The sequence below is a fragment of the Caretta caretta genome, chromosome 2 (assembly GCF_965140235.1).
Source record: "Caretta caretta isolate rCarCar2 chromosome 2, rCarCar1.hap1, whole genome shotgun sequence".
In the NCBI taxonomy this organism is placed as follows: Eukaryota; Metazoa; Chordata; order Testudines; family Cheloniidae; genus Caretta; species Caretta caretta.
Genome location: NC_134207.1, coordinates 171,913,043 through 171,940,971, shown reverse-complemented (window position 1 = coordinate 171,940,971; position 27,929 = coordinate 171,913,043). Strand labels below are relative to the sequence as shown.

The following is a 27,929-nucleotide window of genomic DNA, read 5'->3' as shown; positions in this document are numbered from 1 at the left end:
GCCGAGCTCGGCCGGGGATCTGGCCCCTCTGCCCCGGGCTCGGCCTCTGGTGAGAGGCCTCGAATTACGCACTGGAAATGCCTTTCCCGGTACCGCCCCGGAGCCTTCCCGTATCCCCCCAACCCCCCGTCCTTGTGTCGCCCCAGGAGCCTCCTGCGCAAGGGGACAGCCCCCACGTTGCCTCAGTATTGCTCCTGGAGCCTCCCCTCCCCAAGGGGCAGCATCAGTGGCTGGCTCTCTCACCCCCAATATTATCCCAGTCACTCCAGAATATTCTCTTCCATAACCCCTCACCCCAACCCCCCCAGTGACTGCCTGCCAGACTTCTGTATCATCTCAGTTAGCCCTGACCCCGATATGATCCCAGTTCCCTCCCACTCTTAAAGACTGTGCAACTAACTACTCCCCAAAAGCCCCTGCTGTCCCTTCATCCCCGGTGACTGTCCCTGTAACTGCCCCTACCCAATGACTGTATCTCCATAGTCCTCAGTGTTCCTCAAGTATATCCTTCTAATTCTCTCGTTAACACTCTGCCACCCACTAACAGCTCTGTAACAAAGCCTTACAATGATCCATTTTCCTTTAACTGGGATCCTTTCCCCATCCCTTTAATCATTCTTTGCCTCTCAGTGTGGAGGATCCATCCACCATAATTATTCCTCTGCTGTAATTTGTCCTCCAAAAAACTATTTCCTGCACTGATTCTTACCCCTGCTGATCTCATTTACTTGTCCTCAGATCTTTCCCTAAGATCCCTCATCATCTTCCCATTACACTTCTTCCTTCCTTCCTTTCTGTGAACCCACATACTGTCTCCCCTACTTTGTACTTGTATCCTCTTGCTGTGCCATTTCTTTTGATGGGGTAGTGCTAGTTGGCTTACTTTTTGAACACCTTTTTCTGTCCAGGCTGTGCACACAGATTATTTCCCTATCTTTATTAATTTGCCCCAGTTATGTTTCAGTTCTCTGCTAATAACGGCAAACCAGTTTAACACCCCCACCCCAAATCAATGTTGGTTTATTTACTGCACATATAGCTTTTCTCTTTTGTCTCACTTTTTATCTGGGGATAATTATGTGGTCCATCAGGTGCTTTAGTAAAAACCTGCTATTTTGGAGAAGCTGGGGGAGAGAATAGTGAGGGAATGGGGAGTTAGCTTAAAGTAGCAACTCAGAAATTGTTTTCACTACAGTATTGTGAATTGGTGGTTTGGGGGGGGTAACGCTGTTTGGAATCTTTTCTTCAAAAGCAAAAGTGTAGTAAATTGGCCCACTATCACCAGCTGCAGCCCTGGGCACTTATTGTAAAGAGGCTTGCATTGGCAGATGAATTGACCTTATATGACCCTCTGACAAATTGGTTGCTTCCCTCTCTGATTTTGTGGTTCTGAAGATTCATAGATTATGTGGCCAGAAGGGACCACGGTGGTCATGTAGTCTGACCTTCATTATCTAGAACTTCCCTGAAATAATTCCTGTTTGGACTAGAGCATATCTTCTAGAAAAACATCCAAACTTGATTTTAAAATTGCCAGTTGTTCCTCCTTGTAGTTGAACTATCCTTGCTCCTCTTGTTACTGTTAGTTGCTTAATCTGATAAAATTGATTGCTTCATCCTCGTAACTTGAATATTGCAGTCAGAATTAAGCGCCATGCATAATTAGAATACTGTGTGTGCGCGTCACATTGGTTTAAATCTGTTTTATAGTTTGTGCCTATAAGTTAGCTCTTGTCTGCAAGAGAAAGTTGCACCAGTTTCAATTAAATCTTCATAAAAAATTAGCTAACTTGATGCAAACCCCTGTGTGGACACTTATTTTGGTTTGTGTGTGTTACTTGGGTCTATCTTAAGTTGAATTTTGCTGTTTGCCTATAGAATTCTGCTGTTTTTTATAATTTAATATTCAAGAAGTTATTTAATACTCTGTTCTATTAAATTAATTTAATTACATTTCTCTGGTGCTGGATTGTTAGTTTGAGTACCTGAAACATGGAAAGGCCCACTCTACTAATCAGGCCTTGTCTACACTACCAGGGTAGGTCAACTTAAGTTACACTACTCCAGCTATGTGTATAATGTAGCTGGAGTCGACATAGCTTAGGTCGACTTAGTGCGGTGTCTGCACTGTGCAGTGTCGACGGGAGATGCTGTCCCATCAACTTACTTTACTCTCTCATTCTGGTGGAGTACTGGAGTCAACCAGACAGTGTTCCGCAGTTGATTTAGCGGGTCTTCATAGAATCATAGAATAACAGAGTTGGAAGGGACCTCTGGAGGCCATCTAGTCCAACCCCCTGCCCAGAGCAGGACCAATCCCAACTAAATCATCCCAGCCAGGGCTTTGTCAAGCCTGACCGTAAAAACTTCTAAGGAAGGGGATTCCACCATCTCCCTAGGTAATGCATTCCAGTGTTTCACCACCCTCCTAGTGAAAAAGTTTTTCCTAATATCCAACCTAAATCTCCCTTACTGCAACTTGAGACCATTACTCCTTGTCCTGTCATCTGCTATCACTGAGAATAGTCTAGATCCATCCTCTTTGGATCCACCTTTCAGGTAGTTAAAAGCAGCTATCAAATCCCCCCTCATTCTTCTCTTCCGTAGTTCCCTCAGCCTCTCCTCATAACTCATGTGTTCCAGACCCCTAATCATTTTTGTTGCCCTTTGCTGGACTCTCTCCAATTTCTCCACATCCTTCTTGTAGTGTGGGGCCCAAAACTGGACACAGTACTCCAGATGAGGCCTCACCAGTGTTGAATAGAGGGGAACGATCACGTCCCTCGATCTGCTGGCAATGCCCCTACTTATACACCCCAAAATGCCATTGGCCTTCTTGGCAACAAGGGCACACTGTTGACTCATATCCAGCTTCTCGTCCACTGTCACCCCTAGGTCCTTCTCTGCAGAACTGCTGCCTAGCCATTCGGTCCCTAGTCTGTAGTGGTGCATTGGATTCTTCCGTCCTAAGTGCAGGACTCTGCACTTGTCCTTGTTGAACCTCATTAGATTTCTTTTGGCCCAAGGTCTTCACTAGACCTGCTAAATTAACCCCCGCAGCATTGATTGCAGCAGCATCTATCTTCAGTAAATGTAGACATGGCCTCAGGAATGCTTCACTGATGACAGTGATTACCAGCATAGGGTCCACCTGTACTTATCTCTGCTGGCACTGAAAGTAGTTTAACTGCTAGTGGACAAAATGATTTTTAACATGGCTACTTTATACCTTCTGTAATGCTACTGAAAACAGTTTTGTTCCATGTGCACTAGTAATTAAATTGCTTTCAACACGGGTTTAGAGAATACATGGTAGGGGAAGGGGAGATATACCCATTGCTGAAAACAATTGCTAAGGGCAGGTCTACACTGCAGCCGGGATCGACGCTCTTGAGATCAATCCACTAGCAGTCGATTTTGCGGGTCTAGTAAAGACCCACCAGATCGACTGCAGATTGCTCTCCAGTCGACCCCTGTACTCTACCCCTGACGAGAAGAGTAAGGTAAGTTGACGGGAGATTTTCTCCCGTAGACCCCGCGGTAATTCGACCTCAGGTACGTGGACTCCAGCCACATTATTCATGTAACTGGAGTTGCGTAGTGTAGGTCGACTTACTGCCGTAGTGTATACCTAACAAAGGGTCATTTTCCTATTGCAGATAGATATAAAGGCCATGTTGTGCAACAACTTTCCCAGGGTTTTATAGCCAATTGGTGGCACAGTCACATTAATGGTGTTACAGATAAAAGTTCAGTTTGTCTGCCCAGCTTTGCTCTATTGCAGCCATGACTGGGAGTCTATATTTACCACAATGTATAATCTTATTTTTATCCATGCATTCTAGGAAAAATCTGGGGAAGTGTGGTGCCCCGTCAGGGGACACAGGGTTTGGAGGACATGCACACAGAACAATAGCAGCAGCATATAGGGTAGTGTATCTTTGTGGTTTTCTGCTGCATGTAGCAGGGAGGAAGGATACCCAGTGAAACCAGTAATAAACTTAGTTATGGGGGTCGTGGCTGCACTGTAAAAAAGTGTAAACCAGTTTCAGAAAGACAACCATGTGCCAGCCTAGGTCTCTGGCAGGGGCAAAACACTGTTACTTGCCACAGTTACTGAATATTAAAGATGAGGTAAATGGAAGCAAATGGTAATTTGAGCCAACTGTGCCAATAACTAGTTGCAAACTTTGTTAAAAGTTGTAGTCTCGTGTTATATAGGGATTGTATAGGATTTCTTTTTAATCAGCCACAGTGACTGCTCTGTTTTTTGCATTTATTACAAGAAAACTTCTGATGAAGGCAAGAAAGAAAAGGAAATAGTTTAATAAATGAGAGAGAGCGCTATTGAGCTTTTGTACACTAGCATTTTTTGTAAAATGTTTCACTATGATTGTTGCATCTCCATTGGAAGAACTAATGTAGACTGGCTAGTGGTGTGTTTACTGCTGTGCAGCCTAGATTTGCTGTGAGCAGGGTTAAATTACATGGAGGTGAAACTGCCAAGGTCAGTCTGCACCAGGGCTCCCACTGGTGGAGCTACACTGGCACTAGTAGAGAAGTGAGATGACATATCTGCATCAGGCTTTTTGTAATACCATCTAATGTAGCATTATAATATCTCTGGACTATCTCCAGTGCTGTTGGGGGCAGGGAGGGTCAGTACTGTTTCATAAGATCAAATTCTTTGCCATATTTTTCTTTCTTTTAAAAAAAATTAGCAGAATGGTCAGTTTCTTTTTTAGAAGCACAATTTTATTTGTCTCCTATAAAAGTTTTTAAAAAAACCAAAGAAGCTGCATTATAAATTTTGTTTAGATTCTACACTGTATTTTTAGTATAATACATTCTGCATCTATAGTGCATTCTATTTGAGAATCTTGAAGGGTTTACAAACCTGAATTATTATACCTTTGAGGTTGGAAAAATATTAACCTATTTTACAGATTAGGAAACTGTGGCACAGGAAGTTTGTGGCAGAACCACGGATCTCTTGGGTCTCTCAGTACCTAGTATTATACCTCAACCTCAGAGCCATCCTTCTTTTCTCAAGTTAGCAACATAATTCTTATTTGCTATTTTCAGAATCTGGGACAGAATTACATTACTTTCCCCATCTCCCTCATCTTCCCCTTTGATTATTCTGTTTTTGGAAGAATTGTCAGAGTCAGAAGATTCACTGTTAGATGGTCATGTGGGATCTGTGTAGCCTGATGACACTTTTAAATCTCATACTAAAAGTTGTACATTTTATTCCACAATTAATTGAAAATATCACTCTTGGATCTGCTTTTAATAAAACATATGTACACCTGCAATAGTAATGGTTTATAAAATGCTACTTGTCCTTGTGTCAAAGTTGCTGTCATTAACACTACTAAGATTCTAACCAATTTATTTGAGCATGAGCTTTCGTGAGCTACAGCTCACTTCATCAGATGCATACCGTGGAAACTGCAGCAGACTTTATATATACACAGAGAATATGAAACAATACCTCCTCCCACCCCACTGTCCTGCTGGTAATAGCTTATCTAAAGTGATCATCAGGTGGGCCATTTCCAGCACAAATCCAGGTTTTCTCACCCTCCACCCCCCCACACAAATTCACTCTCCTGCTGGTGCTAGCCCATCCAAAGTGACAACTCTTTACATAATCAAGTCGGGCTATTTCCTGCATAAATCCAGGTTTTCTCACATCCCCCCCACCCCTATACACACACAAACTCACTCTCCTGCTGGTAATAGCTCATCTAAACTGACCACTCTCCAAGTTTAAATCCAAGTTAAACCAGAACATTTGGGGGGGGAGGAAAAAACAAGAGGAAACAGGCTACCTTGCATAATGACTTAGCCACTCCCAGTCTCTATTTAAGCCTAAATTAATAGTATCCAATTTGCAAATGAATTCCAATTCAGCAGTTTCTCGCTGGAGTCTGGATTTGAAGTTTTTTTGTTTTAAGATAGCGACCTTCATGTCTGTGATTGCGTGACCAGAGAGATTGAAGTGTTCTCCGACTGGTTTATGAATGTTAGAATTCTTGACATCTGATTTGTGTCCATTTATTCTTTTACGTAGAGACTGTCCAGTTTGACCAATGTACATGGCAGAGGGGCATTGCTGGCACATGATGGCATATATCACATTGGTGGATGTGCAGGTGAACGAGCCTCTGATAGTGTGGCTGATGTTATTAGGCCCTGTGATGGTGTCCCCTGAATAGATATGTGGGCACAATTGGCAACGGGCTTTGTTGCAAGGATAAGTTCCTGGGTTAGTGGTTCTGTTGTGTGGTATGTGGTTGTTGGTGAGTATTTGCTTCAGGTTGCGGGGCTGTCTGTAGGCAAGGACTGGCCTGTCTCCCAAGACTTGTGAGAGTGTTGGGTCATCCTTTAGGATAGGTTGTAGATCCTTAATAATGCGTTGGAGGGGTATTAGTTGGGGGCTGAAGGTGACGGCTAGTGGCGTTCTGTTATTTTCTTTGTTAGGCCTGTCCTGTAGTAGGTAACTTCTGGGAACTCTTCTGGCTCTATCAATCTGTTTCTTTACTTCTGCAGGTGGGTATTGTAGTTGTAAGAAAGCTTGACAGAGATCTTGTAGGTGTGTGTCTCTGTCTGAGGGGTTGGAGCAAATGCGGTTGTATCGCAGAGCTTGGCTGTAGACGATGGATCGTGTGGTGTGGTCAGGGTGAAAGCTGGAGGCATGCAGGTAGGAATAGCGGTCAGTAGGTTTCCGGTATAGGGTGGTGTTTATGTGACCATTGTTTATTAGCACTGTAGTGTCCAGGAAGTGGATCTCTTGTGTGGACTGGACCAGGCTGAGGTTGGTGGTGGGATGGAAATTGTTGAAATCATGGTGGAATTCCTCAAGGGCTTCTTTTCCATGGGTCCAGATGATGAAGATGTCATCAATATAGCGCAAGTAGAGTAGGGGCTTTAGGGGACGAGAGCTGAGGAAGCGTTGTTCTAAATCAGCCATAAAAATGTTGGCATACTGTGGGGCCATGCGGGTACCCATAGCAGTGCCGCTGATCTGAAGGTATACATTGTCCCCAAATGTGAAATAGTTATGGGTAAGGACAAAGTCACAAAGTTCAGCCACCAGGTTAGCCGTGACATTATCGGGGATAGTGTTCTTGACGGCTTGTAGTCCATCTTTGTGTGGAATGTTGGTGTAGAGGGCTTCTACATCCATAGTAGCCAGGATGGTGTTATCAGGAAGATCACCGATGGATTGAAGTTTCCTCAGGAAGTCAGTGGTGTCTCGAAGGTAGCTGGGAGTGCTGGTAGCGTAGGGCCTGAGGAGGGAGTCTACATAGCCAGACAATCCTGCTGTCAGGGTGCCAATGCCTGAGATGATGGGGCGCCCAGGATTTCCAGGTTTATGGATCTTGGGTAGTAGATAGAATATCCCAGGTCGGGGTTCCAGGGGTGTGTCTGTGCGGATTTGATCTTGTGCTTTTTCAGGAAGTTTCTTGAGCAAATGCTGTAGTTGCTTTTGGTAACTCTCAGTGGGATCATAGGGTAATGGCTTGTAGAAACTCGTGTTGGAGTTTCTACAATCCCGGGCTGAAACTGTGGAAAAGCAGCATCACTTGCCCCATAACCTCAGCCATGCGCAACGCAATGCCATCCACAGCCTCAGAAACAACTCTGACATCATAATCAAAAAGGCTGACAAAGGAGGTGCTGTTGTCATCATGAATAGGTCGGAATATGAACAAGAGGCTGCTCGGCAGCTCTCCAACACGAGTTTCTACAAGCCATTACCCTATGATCCCACTGAGAGTTTCCAAAAGCAACTACAGCATTTGCTCAAGAAACTTCCTGAAAAAGCACAAGATCAAATCCGCACAGACACACCCATGGAACTCCAACCTGGGATATTCTATCTACTACCCAAGATCCATAAACCTGGAAATCCTGGGCGCCCCATCATCTCAGGCATTGGCACCCTGACAGCAGGATTGTCTGGCTATGTAGACTCCCTCCTCAGTCCCTACGCTACCAGCACTCCCAGCTACCTTCGAGACACCACTGACTTCCTGAGGAAACTTCAATCCATCGGTGATCTTCCTGATAACACCATCCTGGCTACTATGGATGTAGAAGCCCTCTACACCAACATTCCACACAAAGATGGACTACAAGCCGTCAAGAACACTATCCCCGATAATGTCACGGCTAACCTGGTGGCTGAACTTTGTGACTTTGTCCTTACCCATAACTATTTCACATTTGGGGACAATGTATACCTTCAGATCAGCGGCACTGCTATGGGTACCCGCATGGCCCCACAGTATGCCAACATTTTTATGGCTGATTTAGAACAACGCTTCCTCAGCTCTCGTCCCCTAAAGCCCCTACTCTACTTGCGCTATATTGATGACATCTTCATCATCTGGACCCATGGAAAAGAAGCCCTTGAGGAATTCCACCATGATTTCAACAATTTCCATCCCACCACCAACCTCAGCCTGGTCCAGTCCACACAAGAGATCCACTTCCTGGACACTACAGTGCTAATAAACAATGGTCACATAAACACCACCCTATACCGGAAACCTACTGACCGCTATTCCTACCTGCATGCCTCCAGCTTTCACCCTGACCACACCACACGATCCATCGTCTACAGCCAAGCTCTGCGATACAACCGCATTTGCTCCAACCCCTCAGACAGAGACACACACCTACAAGATCTCTGTCAAGCTTTCTTACAACTACAATACCCACCTGCAGAAGTAAAGAAACAGATTGATAGAGCCAGAAGAGTTCCCAGAAGTTACCTACTACAGGACAGGCCTAACAAAGAAAATAACAGAACGCCACTAGCCGTCACCTTCAGCCCCCAACTAATACCCCTCCAACGCATTATTAAGGATCTACAACCTATCCTAAAGGATGACCCAACACTCTCACAAGTCTTGGGAGACAGGCCAGTCCTTGCCTACAGACAGCCCCGCAACCTGAAGCAAATACTCACCAACAACCACATACCACACAACAGAACCACTAACCCAGGAACTTATCCTTGCAACAAAGCCCGTTGCCAATTGTGCCCACATATCTATTCAGGGGACACCATCACAGGGCCTAATAACATCAGCCACACTATCAGAGGCTCGTTCACCTGCACATCCACCAATGTGATATATGCCATCATGTGCCAGCAATGCCCCTCTGCCATGTACATTGGTCAAACTGGACAGTCTCTACGTAAAAGAATAAATGGACACAAATCAGATGTCAAGAATTCTAACATTCATAAACCAGTCGGAGAACACTTCAATCTCTCTGGTCACGCAATCACAGACATGAAGGTCGCTATCTTAAAACAAAAAAACTTCAAATCCAGACTCCAGCGAGAAACTGCTGAATTGGAATTCATTTGCAAATTGGATACTATTAATTTAGGCTTAAATAGAGACTGGGAGTGGCTAAGTCATTATGCAAGGTAGCCTGTTTCCTCTTGTTTTTTCCTCCCCCCCCAGATGTTCTGGTTTAACTTGGATTTAAACTTGGAGAGTGGTCAGTTTAGATGAGCTATTACCAGCAGGAGAGTGAGTTTGTGTGTGTATAGGGGTGGGGGGGATGTGAGAAAACCTGGATTTATGCAGGAAATAGCCCGACTTGATTATGTAAAGAGTTGTCACTTTGGATGGGCTAGCACCAGCAGGAGAGTGAATTTGTGTGGGGGGGTGGAGGGTGAGAAAACCTGGATTTGTGCTGGAAATGGCCCACCTGATGATCACTTTAGATAAGCTATTACCAGCAGGACAGTGGGGTGGGAGGAGGTATTGTTTCATATTCTCTGTGTATATATAAAGTCTGCTGCAGTTTCCACGGTATGCATCTGATGAAGTGAGCTGTAGCTCACGAAAGCTCATGCTCAAATAAATTGGTTAGTCTCTAAGGTGCCACAAGTACTCCTTTTCTTTTTGCGAATACAGACTAACACGGCTGTTACTCTGAAACCTGTCACTACTAAGATTATTAGTGTTACTGTAAGTGTGAAAGAAATTCAAGTTGAAATAACTGACTTCACTTTTTTACAAAAAAAAAAATAGCAATAGACTGCTCTTGGATTTAGGGAATTATGGGAGGCTTCTTCCTCTGGCCCGCTGCTACCATTTTTCTAGAGAGGATGGGCATAGGTACTCATTCTCTCTTTCCTTCTGTAGTTATTAGGGCTGTTGATACTGTTGCATCAACTAGGGAGGAACAGCAGCCACAAAAGTATATTTGCATGTGGCATGTCTAGATTTTTAGTAAGGCGTTTGACAAAGTCCCACGTGACAGTCTCATAAGCAAACTAGGAATATGTGGTGTAGATGAAACTACTATAAAGTAGGTGCACAACTGGTTGAAAGGCCATACTCAAGAGTAGTTATCAATGGTTTTCTGCAGGGGTCGGTCCTGGGTCGTCTTCTGTTAAATATTGTCATTAATGTCTTGGATAATGGAGTGGAGAGTGTGCTTAAAAATTTGCAGATGCCCCGAGCTGGACAGGATTGCAACTGGTATGGATTCGGTTCAGAATGACCTTGATGAATTGGAGAATTGGTGTGAATTCAACAAGATGAAATTCAAAGTAAAGAAAAGTGTGAAGTACTTCATTTAGCACATGCCTACACTTGAAGCACTACAGCGGCATAGTTCCAGTGTAACAGCTATGGTGCTGTAGTAGTTTAAGTGTAGATGCTGCCCACACTGAAGGGAGGAGTTCTCCTGCTGGCATAGGTAATCTATGTTCCTGAGCAGAGATAGCAAGGTTGATGGAAGAATTCTTCTGTCACCCCCACACTGGGGGTTAGGTCAGCGTAGATACAGATGTTTGGATTTTTCACACCCCTTGGAGATGTAGGTATGCTGATCTAAGTTCCCAGTGCCCTTAGGAAGCAAAAATTAAGTGCACAATACAAAATTGGGAATAACTGGCTAGGTGGTAATATCGCTGTAAAGAAACTGAGTTATAGTGGATCACAAAATGAATGAGTCAGCAGTGTGATGCAGATGCAAAAAATACACCCCAGAATGATATAAGCCTTAACCCAAGCGATGTAATTGTCCTGCTCTACTCAGTACTAGTGAGGCCTCAGCTGGAGTCTGTGTTCAGTTCTGGGCACCACACTTCAGGAAAGATGTGGACAAATTGGAGAGAGTCCAGAGGAGAGTAACAAAAATGATAAAATATTTTAAAAACCTGACCTATGAGGAAAGATTTAAAAACCTAGGCATGTTTAATCTTGAGAAAAGAAGACTGAGGGGTGTCCTGATAAGTCTTCAAATATGTTAGGTGCTTGTTTGAAGATGATGATAAATTGTTCTTTGTTCACGGAAGATAGGACAGGAAGTGATGGGCTTTAGTGTGCAGCAAGGGAGATTTAGGTTATACATTAGGAAAAACTTTCTCACTATAAGGGTAGTTAATCTTTGGAATAGGCTTCCAAGGGAGATTGTGAAATCCCCATCATTGGAAGTATTTAAAAACATGGATGGACAAACACCTGTCAGTGGTGGTCTAGGTTTACTTGGTCCTGCCACAGTGCAGGATGCTGGACTTGGTAACATCTCAGGGTCCTTCCAGCCCTACATTTCTATGATTCTGTGTGCTGCTGCTTCTGGTTCCAGTCTCTGTTGCTGACATAGAAACTCCCAGCAATGGTCAGGGTGACTTCTTAGAAACCGGGAGAAGCAGGGGAATAATAAATAACTCATACTCAGAGGAATTCTTATCTGTAAAATGTACAAGATGAAACTATATTGAAATTAGACTAAATAACGTTAAAGTTGAATTTCAGCTATAAATCAGGAAAATATAGGGAAACAGGTTGAACTAAGGACAGAATTTCAGCCTTAACTGAACTCAGATTATCTTATTTGTGGGTTTAAGTTGCATCTAGTGTACTTTGGTGGAAAATGGATTATTTCATCTTTTGTATTTTTTATGATGAAATAAAGTCTTAAGTCAGGTTAATAGAATTTAATATTAAGGCTACACTTCTGTGCTTAATTCACTGTGTTTTGCTTGGCTATTTAAATTTAGTGTATAAGTTCATGAACAGTTCTGTGGTCTCATGACAATGGAGAATATCTACCAAAGAAAAGGGCAGAGGTTTGAGCTAAGAAAAATATTGTGCCTTAACTCAGAGAAATTGACCTGAGGCCGGGGGTATAGTTCGTTTGGGAATTGTATGGTTTGCCTCCCTGCCTTTTAAAAGTTCCTGTGTTGCTGCTCTTGAAATTAGTGCTTGCTGACTGGCGCCAGCAGGAGCAGCAAATTGAAATTGTAATTCTGCACAGTTTTGCACGGCTGGGGAAGTGCTGTGTGATGGAGCTGCAGCACAGATGCGGTTCCCTCTGAAAGGAGAAGAGGTAGCAAACACACAATGGGGGAGATTGAGTGAGATTAGACATGCAAACCAAGGGATAGATGTACAAACCAAATGTATTGGTAGCAGCCCAGCTCATTTGTAGCTCATCAAAGTACAAAACAAAGCTTAGTCCCTTACTGCTTCTGTTAGCACAACTTCCATGTGTTAAAGAAGCCTACTCAACTTCCAAAGGATGCCTGTTCCTCATTTTCTGTCAAGTAACTACCTCAGACCAATTGACGGAGCTTTGGAGGAAGTCATGGTCCATCTTTACCAAGAAGGAGGTGGATGTGATGCATGAATTTTGGAGAAAAGGCTGTGGGATGGGAAGAGAGGGAGACTGAGAAGTGGGAAGGATTTTTGGAAGATCTTTTCAAAACCTTTGTGTTTCAGGGAAGCAAAAATGAAGGAGAGAAGGGATTGAAGAGGAGAGATCGGTTGCATGTAATTAAGAAAAAGGAAAAAGATGACCAGTTTCTGCAAAAACTAAATTATAGTTTGTCTGGCTTTCTAAAGAGAAATTCAGAAATAATCCCTTCATCCTCCAAAAAGCAATTCCTCTCCTCTGTAATCTGAAACCATTGGGGGTGAGGGGTAGGGGGGGAAGATCTTGAAACACATACAAACAAAATTCAACACCTGAAACTTCTTTGAGAATGAAAAGTTCATAGTTCAGGATTCTTCATGGCCCTGCCAGAGTTGCTAGTAATGATAAGAATGATGACACTAACACCTGAAGTGAAGCACGGAGCTACTTTTCTGAGCCTGCTTTATGTGCTAGTGATGTCACATACCCAACAATATGTGAGCTGAAGGTAAAAAACAGGGTCACTGTTCAACTTCTTCATTCAAAATATTCACAATTTTAAATATCTTCTCCACACAAATTGCTCTTCATTACAAGCATTTTTCCAAATTTCTTTGTTTTCCTTGAAAGTATGCCCTTGCTAAAATCCCTTTACTAATATAACTAGTGTAATGCAAAAATGAACCCATTTAAGTAAATCAATTGAAGAATCAGTTTAGTTTAACTCTGGTGCAAGCTTAGCTTTGTAACTTAGTGACACAAGCGAAGTTTAAGGGTGTCTACATTGAGGGTTTGCTTTGGTTTTACTAGATTAATTTATAAACTGTTTTAGTTAAACTGGTACACTGTTTTGTATAGACAAAGTGTAGCAGCAGTTAGCTGTTGTAATTGTGCGTTCGAAAACAAAGACGAATTTAAAAAAATAACGAGTTGTCGGAATTAGTCATCTGATCTCTTTTATAGAACAGAACAAATGATATTTTTGTGAGATATAAGTTCTGAGCAATTCAGAAGGTTAAATTTTTGTTTATTACAATTAAGATATCTGGCTTAAACTGGAGGGGAAAAAATCTCATGCATCAATAACTTTAAGGGGGGTTTCTGTTTATTCAAAGAGTAGGGTTATGCCTGGTCTGTATTTGTGCACCCCTTGGCTGTTGTCTTTTAGGCATCAAGAGTTGAGGTAGTTAGTGGTACTGTCAGGTTTCAGAGTAGCAGCCGTGTTAGTCTGTATCCGCAAAAAAAACCCAAAACAGGAGTACTTGTGGCACCTTAGAGACTAACAAATTTATTAAAGCATAAGCTTTTGTGGGCTACAGCACAATTCATCAGATGCACTGAATGGAACATATAGTAAGAAGATATATATACACACATACAGAGAAGGTGGAATTTGTCATACAAGCTGTAAGAGGCTAATTAATTAAGATGAGTTGCTATTAGCAGGAAAAAAAAAAACTTTTGTGGTGATCATCAGGATGGCCCATTTAGACAGTTGACAAAGTGTGAGGATACTTAACATGTGGAAATAGATTCAATATGTGTAATGACCCAGCCACTCCCAGTCTCTATTCAAGCCCAAGTTAATGGTATCTAGTTTGCATATTAATTGAAGCTCAGCAGTTTCTCATTGGAGTTTGCTTTTGAAGCCTGTCTGTTGCAGAATTGCCACCCTTAAGTCTTTTACTGAGTGGCCAGAGAGGTTGAAGTGTTCTCCTACTGGTTTTTGAATGTTATGATTCCTAATGACAGATTTGTGTCCATTTATTCTTTTGCGTAGAGACTGTCCGGTTTGGCCAATGTACATGGCAGAGGGGCATTGCTGGCACATGAAGGCATATATCACATTTGTAGATGTGCAAGTGAACAAGCCCCTGAGGGCTCATAACATTCAAAAACCAGTAGGAGAACACTTCAGCCTCTCTGGCCTCTCTTGGCATCTGTTGCACATAAAGCAGACTTTGTCTTCTCAGTAATAGACTTAGTGTGAAGCATATAAAACCAATATCCTTCACCTCCCCTTGCCAAAGAGGGGCAGAATGATGCCCCTCAGATTTCAGTATGTGCAACATGACTGTACATATGCACTCCATAAAACTGTCTTATGAAGCTATATAAATGACAATGGGGGTGCAATAGTTGACCTTTGTCAACATATGCATGACTGTAAAGTGTTCAGAAATAATACTATGCCCCTGCTGCACACCCCCTTCCATAAAATAGTGTAAGACACACCTCTGCAAGTTTGTTCAATTGTAAACATTAACTTGAAAGAAATGTGATCTAAGAATATTATCTAAAAACAATCAAAGTATAATTTTTCAAAGGAAAGTTTTCTATGTTACAAAGTTCTGCCCAGATTTTTTTCTTCAACATAAGAATATCATGGGACAGATACTGAAAGCCTAGAAAAATTGTAGAGGCTAGGCTTTCAATATCTGTCCCATGATATTTTTATATTGGGGGGAAAAAAAAATCTGGGCAGAACTTTGTAACATGGAAAACTTTCCTTTGAAAAATTCTTTGATTGTTTTTAGATAATTTTTGTATCCCAGATTTGATGGCATAAAATTCTTGGCACTATTTTCCTCTGTGACGGAGTATATCAGGCCTTCTCTCCGCTCGCTGCTGGTGGTGGCGACACCCTACAGCTCCCCGCTCAGGGAAAACCCACTCAGATTGGGCCACCAACAAGAGGACTCCTCCACACGCCTACAGGGGTGAGGACGATTTATAGGTTTTAATGCCAGAAAGCATCATTATGATCTAGTCTGACCTCCTATATAGTACAGGCGACAGAACTTCTCCAAAATAATTCCTAGAACATATCTTTTTAAAAAAATCCAATCTTGATTTAAAAATTCAGTGTTGAAGAATTCAATATGACCCTTGATAAATTGTTCCAATGGGCAATTACTGTCAACACTAGGAATTTATATCTTATTTCCAGCCTGAATTTGTCTAGCTTCAGCTTCCAACCATTGGATCATGTTACACCTTTACCTGATAGATTGAAGAGCCCATTATTAAATATTCAAGTCACCTCTTAGCCTTCTCTTTGTTAGACCCAAAACTCAAACTGTTTAGCTTATCACTATAAGACATGTTTTCTAATAATTTAATCATTCTTCTTCTGTGAACCGTCTCCAATTTATCAACATCCTTCTTGAATTGTGGGAACCAGAACTGGACACAGTATTCCAGCAGTAGTCATACCAGTGCCAAATAAAATAAAATAATTAAGTGGTTCACAAGCAGGGGTACATGTACCCCTGCGGGTATGCAGAGGTCTTCCAAGGGGCACATCAACTCATTAAGTAAGATATTTACCTAGTTTTACAACAGGCTACATAAAAAGCACTAGCAAAGTCAGTACAAACTAAAATTTCGTACACACAACTATTTGTTTATACTGGTCTGTACACTGAAATGTAAATGCAATATTTATATTCCAAATTGATTTATTCTATAATATGTTGTAAAAATGAGAAAGTAAGCAATTTTTTAGTAATAGTGTGCTGTGACACTTTTGTGTTTTTTTTGTTTATGTAAACAAGTCGTTCTTAAGTGAGGTGAAATTTTGGGGTAAGCAAGACTGTCAAGGTTCCTCCCCCACTCTGAACTCTAGGGTACAGATGTGGGGACCTGCATGAAAAAACCCCCTAAGCTTATCTTTACCAGCTTAGGTCAAAACTTCCCCAAGGTACAAAATATTACACCCGTTATCCTTGGAATGGCCGCTACCACCACCAAACTAATACTGGTTACTGGGGAAGAGCTGTTTGGACGCGTCTTTCCCCCCAAAATACTTCCCAAAACCTTGCACCCCACTTCCTGGACAAGGTTTGGTAAAAAGCCTCACCAATTTGCCTAGGTGACTACAGACCCAGACCCTTGGATCTTAAGAACAATGAACAATCCTCCCAACACTTGCACCCCCCCTTTCCTGGGAAATGTTGGATAAAAAGCCTCACCAATTTGCATAGGTGACCACAGACCCAAACCCTTGGATCTGAGAACAATGAAAAAGCATTCAGTTTTTACAAGAAGACTTTTAATAAAAAATAGAAGTAAATAGAAATAAAGAAATCCCCCCTGTAAAATCAGGATGGTAGATATCTTACAGGGTAATTAGATTCAAAAACATAGAGAACCCCTCTAGGCAAAACCTTAAGTTACAAAAAAGATGCACAGACAGAAATAGTTATTCTATTCAGCACAATGCTTTTCTCAGCCATTTAAAAGAATCATAATCTAACACATACCTAGCTAGATTACTTACTAAAAGTTCTAAGACTCCATTCCTGTTCTGTCTCTGGCAAGAGCAGCACACAGACAGACACAAAAACTTTGTTCCTCTCCCTCCTCCCAGCTTTTGAAAGTATCTTGTCTCCTCATTGGTCATTTTGGTCAGGTGCCAGCGAGGTTACCTTTAGCTCCTTAACCCTTTACAGGTGAGAGGAGCTTTCCCCTGGCCAGGAGGGATTTCAAAGGGGTTTACCCTTCCCTTTATATTTATGACACGCCCCCCAAATCTCAGCTAGGGTGAAACACTGGCTGGGATTTCTTCCTGGAGCTCTAGGAAAAACAGAGTTAATAAGACACATGCATCTCTAAACATACTATCAAGTACATAAAGACTAACAATATTTTCCACATCTCAAGGACGATTTTAACCAGTTGATTCTGGGAAACTTTCACGGGAGAGTGCATCAGCCACTTTGTTAGAAGCTCCTGAGATGTGTTGGACGTCGAAATCAAAATCTTGGAGAGCTAAACTCCACCGAAGAAGTTTTTTGTTAGTTTCCTTGACGGTGTGAAGCCACTTCAGTGCAGCATGGTCGGTTTGCAGGTGGAAACGCCGTCCCCAAACATATGGGCGTAGCTTTTCCAGAGCGTAGACAATGGCGTAACATTCCTTTTCAGTGACTGACCAGTTGCTTTCCCTCTCAGACAGTTTTTTGCTGAGAAACACTACAGGGTGGAATTCTTGATCAGGTCCTTTCTGCATTAAAACTGCTCCCACACCACGCTCGGATGCATCTGTGGTTACTAGGAACGGTTTGTCAAAGTCTGGGGCCCTTAGTACAGGGTCAGACATGAGTGTCGCTTTAAGCTTGTTAAAGGCCTTCTGACACTTTCCGGTCCACTGAACAGCATTTGGCTGTTTCTTTTTGGTTAGGTCTGTCAGTGGGGCAGCGATTTGGCTGTAGTGCGGTACAAATCGTCTGTAATAACCGGCCAAGCCTAAGAAGGATTGAACCTGTTTCTTTGACTTTGGGACAGGCCACTTTTGGATAGCATCCACTTTGGCCTGTAGGGGGCTGATAGTTCCTTGACCCACCTGGTGTCCAAGGTAAGTCACTCTGTTTAGGCCTATTTGACACTTCTTAGCCTTAACAGTTAGTCCTGCCTCCCTTATGCGCTCAAGGACTTTTTGTAGATGTTCCAGGTGGTCTGCCCAGGAATCCGAAAATATGGCCACATCGTCAAGGTAGGCGACTGCATATTCTCCTAATCCCGCTAGGAGACCATCTACAAGTCTTTGGAAAGTGGCGGGTGCATTTCGCAGCCCGAAAGGGAGTACATTAAATTCATACAGCCCGAGATGTGTGATGAAGGCTGACCTTTCCTTGGCAGATTCATCTAGCGGTACCTGCCAGTACCCCTTGGTTAAGTCCAAGGTAGAGATGAACTGGGCCCGTCCCAGTTTCTCTAATAGTTCATCTGTGCGTGGCATTGGATAGTTGTCTGGGCGAGTTACAGCATTTAGCTTACGGTAGTCCACGCAAAAACGTATTTCCCCATCTGGTTTGGGAACTAGAACCACTGGAGATGCCCATGCACTTTCAGAGGGGCGGATTACCCCCATCTGTAACATATCCTGGATCTCCCATTCTATAGCAGTTTTAGCTTGAGGAGGCACCCGGTAAGGTTGGACCCTAATTGGGTGAGCATTACCTGTGTCAATGGAGTGGTATGCCCGTTCAGTCAGTCCTGGGGTGGCTGAGAACGTTGGCGCGTAGCTAGTGCACAGCTCCTGGATCTGCTGTCGCTGCATACGCCCAAGGGTCATGGAGAGGTTCACCTCTTCCACACCACCAGCACATTTCCCTTCATAGTAGACACCTTTGGGCCACTCAGCGTCATCTCCTCCCTGGGCTGTAAACTGACAAACCTTTAATTCTCTGGAATAAAAGGGCTTTAGAGAATTAATATGGTACACCTTAGGCTTTCGGTTGGAGGTGGGGAATGCTATGAGATAATTAACAGCTCCCAGGCGCTCCTGGACCATGAATGGCCCTTCCCACGATGCTTCCATTTTATGGGCCTGGAGCGCCTTTAAGACCATGACCTGGTCTCCTACTTTGAAGGAACGCTCTCTGGCATGTTTATCATACCAGGCTTTTTGCTCCTTTTGAGCATCCTGTAAGTTTTCTCTAGCAAGGGCTAAAGAGGTTCGGAGGGTGTTTTGTAGGTTGGTTACAAAGTCCAGAATGTTAGTTCCTGGAGACGGTGTAAATCCCTCCCATTGCTGCTTCACCAACTGCAATGGCCCCTTAACCTCACGGCCATATACAAGTTCAAATGGGGAAAACCCTAAACTGGGATGTGGTACAGCTCTGTAGGCAAAGAGCAACTGCTGCAACACTAGGTCCCAATCATTGGAGTGCTCATTTACAAATTTACGTATCATGGCCCCCAAAGTTCCATTAAACTTCTCCACCATGCCATTTGTTTGATGGTGGTAAGGAGTGGCAACCAAGTGATTTACCCCATGAGCTTCCCAAAGGTTTTTCATAGTTCCTGCCAGGAAATTAGTCCCTGCATCTGTGAGGATGTCGGAGGGCCAACCTACCCTGGCAAAAATGTCTGCTAGTGCCTGGCACACACTTATAGCCCTGGTGTTGCTCAGAGCTACTGCTTCCGGCCATCGGGTGGCAAAATCCATGAAAGTCAGTATGTACTGCTTTCCTCTGGGTGTCTTTTTCGGAAAAGGACCCAGAATATCCACAGCTACTCGCTGAAATGGAACTTCAATGATGGGGAGTGGCTGTAGAGGGGCTTTGACCTGGTCTTGGGGTTTTCCCACTCTTTGGCACACCTCACAAGACTGGACATAGGTAGAAACATCCTTGCCCATTCCCTCCCAGTGGAATGACCCCCCCAAACGGTCTTTGGTCCTGTTCACCCCAGCATGGCCACTAGGGTGATCATGGGCTAAGCTCAAGAGCTTGGCCCGGTATTTAGTTGGAACTACCAACTGTCTCTGAGGATGCCAGTCTTCCTGGTGTCCACCAGAAAGAGTTTCCTTGTATAAAAGTCCTCTTTCTATAACAAACCTGGATCGATTAGAAGAGCTGAGAGGCGGTGGGTTGCTCCGTGCCGCCGTCCAAGCTCTCTGGAGGCTTTCATCTGCTTCCTATTCGGTCTGGAACTGTTCCCTTGATGCTGGAGACATCAGTTCCTCATGGGATTGTGGACCTAGGCTTGGTCCCGCTGGAAGCGATATAGGGGATGGAGCTGTTTCTGTTGACTGTGAACCGCTCTCCGCTGGTGCACTATGTTGGGATTCAGGCTCCGGCTGAGCCTCTTGGGTCGGGTTATCGGCTGCTGCCAGTTCAGGTTCGGTGGGGCCCTCTGGTGTTGAGGTTGCAAGTACTGGATTCAGTGTTGACACGGGGTCTGGTGTTGGTTGTTCGGCTGGTTCCGGTTCTGGGACTGGTTCCGTCTGGGTCTCTGGGACTGGATCCACTACTGCTGTTGCAGACATTGGCCTGGGGTCCAGGTCCATCACCTCTGACTGGGTCCTGATAGAAGTTTCTGGAACAGAGCTAGGCCTCACGGCTTGTTTAGCCTGGCTGCGGGTGACCATTCCCACCCTCTTGGCCTGCTTCACATGATTGGCCAAGTCTTCCCCCAACAGCATGGGGATGGGATAATCATCATAGACTGCAAAAGTCCACATTCCTGACCAGCCCTTGTACTGGACAGGCAACTTGGCTGTAGGCAAATTGAAAGAGTTGGACTTGAAGGGTTGAATCGTCACTTGGATCTCTGGGTTGATTAAATTGGGGTCCACTAAGGAAGCATGGATAGCTGACACTTGTGCTCCGGTGTCCCTCCACGCGGTGACCTTCTTCCCGCCCACACTCACAGCTTCCCTCCGCTCCAAGGGTATCTGGGAGGTATCTGGGCCTGTGGACCTCTGGTGTGATTCCGGTGCAATGAACTGTAATCTGTTGGGGTTCTTGGGGCAGTTGGCCTTTACATGCCCCAGCTCGTTACACTTAAAACATCGTCCAGCTGACGGGTCACTGGGGCGAGGAGGGTTGCTGGAGAACGGGGTGGTGGGACGATAAGGGGTCTGGAGGGTTCTTTGGGAGGTAGGTGGGGCTTTGGGCGGCCCCCGGTAATAGGGTGTGGTCTGGGGTGGTCCCTTCTGGTCTCCACTCCAACTGCGACCAGTTTTCTTCTTCTCTGCCACCTCCACCCATCTGGCTCCAATCTCTCCTGCCTCGATTACAGTTTTGGGCTTCCCGTCTAGGATGTATCTTTCTATTTCCTCAGGAACACCCTCTAAGAATTGTTCCATTTGCATTAGGAAGGGCAAATTTACTGGAGATTCAACACTTGCTCCTGATATCCAGGCATCCCAATGTTTCACAATGTGGTAGGCATGTCGGGTAAATGACATGTCTGGTTTCCACCTTAGGGCTCTGAACCTCCGACGAGACTGCTCGGGTGTTATCCCCATTCTGACTCTCGCCTTGGATTTAAACAGTTCATACTTGTTCATGTGTTCTTTAGGCATTTCAGCTGCCACCTCAGCTAAGGGTCCACTGAGCTGTGGCCTCAGCTCTACCATGTATTGGTCAGTAGAGATGTTGTACCCAAGGCAGGCCCTTTCAAAGTTTTCTAAGAAGGCCTCAGTATCATCACCTGCCTTGTAGGTGGGGAACTTTCTGGGATGGGAAGTGGTACCTGGAGAAGGATTGCTAGGGTTTGTTGGTATATTCTGCTGGGCCTTTATCCTCTCCACCTCCTCCACATGCTTCCTCTCTTTTTCCTTCTCCTCCTCCACATGCTTCCTTGCCTCCATTTCCCTCTTGTGGGCAGCCTCCTGTACCTCCTTCTCCAGCCGCATGAGTTCTATCTGTCTTTCATGTTCCCTTTGTCTTTCCTCAGCCTGAAATTTGGCTAACTCCAGCTGTAGTTGAGCTGAGGATTTGGTCATTCTAACCTCTCTGTTTTTAACTAACTTTACACCTGAGGTTTAGAAATAAACAAACAAAACTTGGCTGTAAAATTTTGCTGTGCTGCAATAGAATACCTATTCTCTGATAGTGATTGTCAGCCTACAGAAAAAGACAATTCCCTTGTCTCTGCTCTGGGCCCAAATTAAAGCAAAAAACCTCCAACTGCTTGGAAACCTGCTTACCCAGCCCAAAGAAAAAGCAAATGGGTAGAACACACACCCCCTATTTACTTTTAGGAAGAAAAGAAAAAAAAACCTCTGGATTGGAAGATTTCCCTGCAGGAGTTAAGTACCCTGCCTCCAGGCAAAAAAAACCTGCAATTCACAAGATAATCCCCTTTTGTCTCTGCTTGGCCACAAAGCAGAGAGAAACCAAGCTGCTTTCAGTTTCAAAGCTGCTTTCTGGACTTTCTTTCCAAAGAAAAAAAAATTTTTCCTTTTTAAAATCTGTATTTCTAGTTCAAAAAATCTCAACTGGATCTCAAATGATTTCAGGTTAATCCCACCACTGTGCCACCATGTCAAGGTTCCTCCCCCACTCTGAACTCTAGGGTACAGATGTGGGGACCTGCATGAAAAAACCCCCTAAGCTTATCTTTACCAGCTTAGGTCAAAACTTCCCCAAGGTACAAAATATTACACCCGTTATCCTTGGAATGGCCGCTACCACCACCAAACTAATACTGGTTACTGGGGAAGAGCTGTTTGGACGCGTCTTTCCCCCCAAAATACTTCCCAAAACCTTGCACCCCACTTCCTGGACAAGGTTTGGTAAAAAGCCTCACCAATTTGCCTAGGTGACTACAGACCCAGACCCTTGGATCTTAAGAACAATGAACAATCCTCCCAACACTTGCACCCCCCCTTTCCTGGGAAATGTTGGATAAAAAGCCTCACCAATTTGCATAGGTGACCACAGACCCAAACCCTTGGATCTGAGAACAATGAAAAAGCATTCAGTTTTTACAAGAAGACTTTTAATAAAAAATAGAAGTAAATAGAAATAAAGAAATCCCCCCTGTAAAATCAGGATGGTAGATATCTTACAGGGTAATTAGATTCAAAAACATAGAGAACCCCTCTAGGCAAAACCTTAAGTTACAAAAAAGATGCACAGACAGAAATAGTTATTCTATTCAGCACAATGCTTTTCTCAGCCATTTAAAAGAATCATAATCTAACACATACCTAGCTAGATTACTTACTAAAAGTTCTAAGACTCCATTCCTGTTCTGTCTCTGGCAAGAGCAGCACACAGACAGACACAAAAACTTTGTTCCTCTCCCTCCTCCCAGCTTTTGAAAGTATCTTGTCTCCTCATTGGTCATTTTGGTCAGGTGCCAGCGAGGTTACCTTTAGCTCCTTAACCCTTTACAGGTGAGAGGAGCTTTCCCCTGGCCAGGAGGGATTTCAAAGGGGTTTACCCTTCCCTTTATATTTATGACAAAGACAAATCAGGGGTTTGTCTGAAAGGGGTACAGTAGTCTGAAAAAGTTGAGCGCCACTGAAATAACCTCTACTCCTACTTGAAAGTCCCCTGCTTACATATCCAATATTCGCATTAGCTCTTTTGGCCATAGCTTCATACTGGGAGCTCATATTCAGATGATTATCCACCATGACCCCCAAATCTTTTTCAAAGTCACTGCTTCCCAGAATAGAGTTCACCCCCAACCTGTAAGAATGGCCTACATTCTTTTTTCCTAGATGTATACACGTACATATAGCTGTATTACAAACAGTTAGCTTGTGCCCAGTTTGATTACCAAGCAATCTAGATCAGTGACCTATCCTCTACATTATTTATCTATTTTTGTGTTGTCTTCAAACTATCAGTGATGATTTTAAGTTTTCTGCAGGTCACTGATAAAAATGTTAAATAGTGTAGGGCCAAGGACCGATCCCTGTGGGACTTCACTGGAGAAACAGCCACTGGATGACAATTTCCTGCTTTCAATTACATTTTGAGTTCTATCAGTTAGCCAGTTTTTAGTCCACTTAATGCATGCCATGTTAATTTTATACCTATCATTCTAGTTTTTTAGTCAAAATGCCATGTGGTACCAAGTTAAACACCTTATAGAAGTCTAAATATATTACATCAACGCTATTACCTTTATCAACCAAACCTGTCATCTCTTCAAAAAGAAGATATCAAGTTAGTTTGACTCAATCGATCTTCCATAAACCCATGTTGATCTGTATTAATTACATTACCTTCCTTTAATTCTTTAATAGAGTCCTGTATCAGCTCCTCCATCATCTTGCCTGAGATCAATGGTAAGCTGACAGGCCTACAATTACCTGCATCATTGTGCTTAGCCTTAATAAGTGGCACAACATTTCTTCCAGTCTTCTGGATCTTCCCCACTTCTCCAAGATTTATAGAAAATCAACATTAGCTGTCCAGAGAACTCCTCAACCAGCTCTTATAAAACACTAGGTTGAAAGTTATCCAGAGTAGTGAAGTGCTTTTGCTGGCATAGCTTAGTTATATTGGTTCCCTGCAGAAATTAAACTATGCTAACAAAAAGACTCTTATGCCAGAATACCTGCATCTATGCTAGGGCTTTTACCAGTACAGAAATGTTGTGGGGGGGAAAAAATCGCATGCCTAACCTTACTGTAGGGCAAAAGTTTTTTAGTGTAGAATTGACCAAAGCAAAATTTAAAAAGAAAAAAAAAAAGTGTCATCTCTTTAATTTTTTGTAATTTTAGGTTGCGTTTGTAGCAACAGAAGGCAGAAAACTGTCAGACAAATCTGATGTTCAAGTTAACGTGTTCCTTTAACTCAAGGCCTTGGATCTTTCTGTGTCTGACATATGTTACAAATCACAGGATTCTTTTAACTGAGCCTGTAGGGGGTTAGCTTTGCACTTTTTTGCCTACCATGTCTAGCTTTTACATTTAAAGAAGAGTGAGGTGCTTTGGGAGAAGAGACCATACGTGAATTGAAGGTCAAGCCAAGAGCATGAGAGAAAGAAGAAAAGCTAAGGTGGTCAGAGGGACTCGCATACCTGTTTCATTTAAACCTAGCATAAAGCCTAAATCCAAAAATGAATAAGCTGAACAAAGATAGCAAATACACTATCCAGAAGGTTTGCCGTTGAACAGGCTACGGAGATGGAGCAAAGAAAGGTGAGGGAGGACACAGCCAAGAGAGGACAAAGATATAGAAATAAGATAGAAGAGCAGGAACAAGGAAGGCAAACAATTTTTTTATAAGTTTCAGAGTAGCAGCCGTGTTCCGCAAAAAAGAAAAGGAGGACTTGTGGCACCTTAGAGACTAACAAATTTATTTGAGCATAAGCTTTCGTGAGCTACAGCTCACTTCATAAGTGAGTCAAGAAAATGCAATTTAGCAAGAAGGGCAGCAGCATCATAGAAACCCGGAAATATCAATTTGGGCAATTCAGAAACTGCTGAGCTTGAATTAATATGCAAATTAGATACCATTAACTTGGGTTTGAATCGAGACTGGGAGTGGCTGGGTCATTACACATTGAATCTATTTCCACATGGTTGATCAAAATTACAGTAGGCTAGTGTCATAGAACAAATCATAATGTTTTTGTTGGGGCATGCACCTATCCTGTTAGCATTATACAGCATGTTTGCAGTCTAGTGTGCCTGTTGCTTTTGTGAGCATATGTGCTTGTATTTATGTAGTATACTTACTTACTGATCTCTATTATAGGGTGTTTAGACAGTTGCCTTTGTTTAGTAGTGATATGGTTAAAATGCTGTGGCTCATCAGGGCAGGTAATTTTAAATTTAACAGGTGCCTTCATTCACTAGGGATTTCTCTTCACTGAACAGAGAAATCTCTGGTCTGGGGGAGCAGTGTTTGACTGAGGTGTTAAAAACTGTTTCTGGGGCGGGAGGGACTTATTAGAAAAAGGTGCCTCTTGTCTAACTATTGGAATCAAACTGCCAGAAAAGTTCATTTAAAGATTTTTTGGCTGCAAGAATCTCATTTTGCATTTTTGGACTGTGGCTGTATTAATCCTTACTCCTTTTTTGGTTTGGCTTTGGCTTCGCTTTTTTCGATGACCACCAAAGGCCTGATATGATTGCAGCAGCTGTCCAGTGAGTAGGGTGAGTGAACCAGATTCTGCCAAGGACTGACAACTGCTTGCATACCCTTACAAGCATGTACTGAGTTTGTGATACTGAGAACCATATTCATTTTTAGAAAAATTAAACAAGTTCAGTATTTTGTGATATGTTGGCAGAATATAAAGAATGGAGTTCTGATCTTAATCTGTAAAATAATATATAATGAGGCTGCCAAGATTTAAACTTCATTACTAGTATTCAAAGCATATGAGGTTTTTGAATATATTTTTATGTAATATAGTGAAATCTGATATTTCATAATATTTTACTGCTTTTTTAGCACAGTGAAATCTGATACTTCGCTGCACCTTGTTCTAGGAGTGATAGAAGACTGTTCTCTTTCTATGGGTTGAAATTAGGCAAGGGTTAAATTTTTCAGAAGTGCCTGATTACGTTACTTTTTTGAAAAAGTGACTGAGTCCTAAGTCAATTAAGTGTGTGTGAAAATTTTACGTAAGATCTACAAGTGATTGGGGTCAGGAAACTTAGCACCCATTTGTTAGTATATAAGATTTGAGAATTTAAAATAATAGAATTGTAATTCACTCAACTTTAGAACCTGATTTTGGAAATGAATGGGAGTATGTACGTTGGTGCCATGCTGGTAAAAGATATTTTTAATAAGGAAATAACTAATGGAAATGTTTTATAAAGCACCATTATTTTGAATGATAGTAGCACGTTTTATATTTGATTATTGATGGATAAATATTGGTGGTTTTTATAAGCTTCATACAATATGCACATCCATTTTTTCTCAACCTGAATTTCTAAAAGAAATGTAGCATTCTCTACTGGCTTTTAATTGAAAGCAAACTTTTATTGACTGGATTTCAAATAATATAGTCTTTTGCAACTGTTTCTGTGTTATAATGCAAGGCATGATTTTAATATTATTGTAGTATAAAGGAAGGGAATCTTCTCTATTTTTCTGCCCTTTCCTTTCAGCTATCGAGTTTCCAGAGTTTTATCAGGAATGTTATAATATAGAGTAATTCTGTTATCACTTTGATTCAAGCAGTAGATTTCTCAATGGTATTGGCACCAGCATGAGTGACAAGAATTTTAGTAGGTCTCAGTTTGCCACTCTTTTGATGCGGTGGGAAAAATAAGGTGGCATTTGAAAAACATGATGTAGGACATCGTTATGCTGCTGCATAGTTATTTATGTACAGCATAACACTAGCTAGTGAGGTAATGGGAAATAAAGACTTTTGGTATGACTCATCACTGCTTAGGAGTAGCAAAGGGGTCTTTGCAGCCTTTAAAAGTGGAATAATTATTCTGGAGTAAAGTCACTTTAGATACATCAACACTGCAATAAAAAACCTGTGGCATCGGAGCCCAGGCTCGCGGAGCTAAAAATTGGGGTGTAGACTTTTGGACTTGGGCTGGAGCCAAGGCGCTGACACGCTTCCCACTTGTGGGGTCTCAGAACCCAGGCTCCAGCCTGAGCACCGACACCTACACAATTTTTAGCCCCTCAGCCCAAGTCCTGCAAGCCAGAGTCAGCTGACCAAGGCCAGTTGCAGTATCGCCACAGGTCTTTTATTGCGGTGAAGACATACCCTTTGATTTCGCAGTTGTGTCCAGCTGGGTGAGTTATGTCAGCATAGCTGTAGCAGAATAATTTTTAACTTTGTTTAATTAAATTGGTTTTGTGTTATTGATACTGCTCCACCACGTGTGCTGAGATTATAGTTTTGAGTTTGAGGATTTTCACTGGCTCCTTGGTGAATAAATGCTGGTACATATTTAGCACTGTGCTTGCTCACTTGCTTCATGTTCTTTTTCTTTCATATGTAAAAACAACATTTACAAGTTAATAGAAAACTTGGAGGTCCATTTGTGGAGTTTAGGAGATGCA

General features: G+C 42.8%; 1 protein-coding gene across 1 annotated transcript in view; it reads left to right on the top strand.

The window, feature by feature from the left end:
- Window positions 1–27,929, top strand: part of CUL1 (cullin 1) — a 96,348-nt gene that overhangs the window by 322 nt on the left and 68,097 nt on the right. The gene's annotated exons all lie outside the window — the stretch shown is intronic.